At 35.5% G+C, this 1,994-nt stretch overlaps 1 pseudogene; it reads left to right on the top strand.

Moving 5' to 3' along the window:
- Positions 1-766: 766 nt before the first annotated feature.
- Positions 767-1,507, top strand: LOC149561026 (ubiquitin-conjugating enzyme E2 32-like; annotated as a pseudogene).
- Positions 1,508-1,994: the final 487 nt, after the last annotated feature.

The raw sequence follows: 1,994 nt of genomic DNA, 5'->3' as shown, positions 1-1,994 counted from the left end.
AAACAGCTCTAAATGACAGGAGAGAAGGAATGATTCAAGAGTTGAAATAATAATCATTTGCTAATTTAAATGAAATAAAATCCCCAGTTACAATTCTTAACTATTCTAATATCCAAGAAGAATAAATAACAAAAATAATAAATTTTCTAAACCACTAGACAACCAAAGTCATAGTTCAAGAGAAATGGCTCATGCAAGAGCAAAAAAGAAAGCAAGAGGGAGAAAGAATGACTCGCAAGAAGGAAGGCAACACGGCTAAAAGGAGGATTGGCACCATAAAACAAATTCCTTCCATATAACTCAGATTTTATTTCGCAAGCCAGCATAATTACCTCTTTTAAGAATATGCACTTAAAATAAATCAAAAAAATAATGCTGCAATGGAATTCTAGAAACAGGGATGATGTGATGAACCTGGGCAGCAAGCTCCTAGTTGTCCCTATTACTGTCGAGAATGGAATTTTTGGCCCTCATAATTTCTTCAGAAGATGCGCCTTCTCTGATTTTTGAGTTATGACTCTCACTTTCTCCACCAAAACTTGTGTGTTGATCTCTTTGTGCAATTAAGGGTGGGGGCATTTGAGATGGCGTTCTCATAAATTTCCAATAGTGTTTTAGATTTAGGGTGTCCTTTAATAATCTTGCTAATTAACCTTGCCTCAGTCATCCTCAAAATCGTCAAAAGAGGAAGGTTACAGTCATCTATGGATCTAACATCACCACAGCAAAGGAGAGCTGCAAAAGCTGATAAACAAGATAGCTGGGCATTTCAGAAACAAATTTGTGTACTCTGTCCACTATTGCTCATATCTTTTCTCTGACTCTGTCACTTACTCAATTCAGGACAAGATGACAGAGAAATACAACATCAACATGAAGAATCCTGCTATGAAGAGGATCATGCAGGAATTGAAAGAAACACAGAGTAATCCGAGCGATGAGTACATGAGACTTCCTTTAGAGGAAAATATATTTGAGTGGCAGTTTGCTATCAAAGGGCCCCGTAACACAGAGTTTGAGGGTGGGATCTATCACAGCCGAATCTAGTTGCTTGCCGATTATCCTCTCAAGCCTCCCTCTTTTATGCTGCTGACGCCTAATGGCAGATTTGAAACTCAGACAAAAATATGCTTGAGCATATCAAATTATCATCTATAGCATTGGTAGCCATCATGGAGTGTTCGATCTGCACTGGTGGCTCTTATTGCATTCATGCCAAAAAAACCTGAGGGAGCTGTTGGGTCACTTGATTATAGTAAGGAAGAAAGGAGTGCTCTTGCCATCAAGTCCCGTGCTCAGCCACCAAAATTTTGGGAACCCAGATCAACAGAAACTAATTAATGAGATTCATGATTATATGTTGAAAAAGGTGACTCTTGCACCTAAACTTAGTCCTGTGACAGATAACCAAGATGCCTCGCTATCCATAACACCAGAGGGTGGTAGCAGCACCACAAAAAATGAAGGTTACAATTACGGCAGGGCAGCAAAATGGAAAGGACGATAGGGGTAGAGAGGGGAGAGATAGTTCTGTTAAGAACATTGCAATGATTCCAAGAGAATAGAGCAATGATACAAAACACAGTGCATGCAAGGCATGCAGAAATAAAAGTAATGATTAAGCAATTAAAAAAGGCACAAAGAGAATGAACTATCATTCATATTATGACATGCAGAGATAAGGAGTTAGAAATAATAATTGAAAACAGAATATTATAAACATACAAGAGACAAAATTAGAAACTTAAAAGTGCAATTTCAAAAAAAATTGATTAGATAAGAACCGATATTAAAACTTTTTAATTATAATATTAGAAAAGAATTAATATTATTATCAAAATGAAAAGGATGATTTATGTGAAATGATAAAAGATAATAATAATAAAAATTTAGCACAAATTTTGATAAAAGAGATGTAGAATAAACTTAACTAACAAAGTAAGGGGAGGTACTAAATTTTTTCTATTAAATTAAATTAGTTTAAAAAACTGAAA

The sequence above is a fragment of the Cupressus sempervirens genome, chromosome 4 (assembly GCF_028749045.1).
Source record: "Cupressus sempervirens isolate cs-2001-9-10 chromosome 4, ASM2874904v1, whole genome shotgun sequence".
NCBI lineage: Eukaryota > Viridiplantae > Streptophyta > Pinopsida > Cupressales > Cupressaceae > Cupressus > Cupressus sempervirens.
Note: the sequence above shows the minus strand (reverse complement) of the source record. Positions and strands in the feature narration are given on the sequence as shown.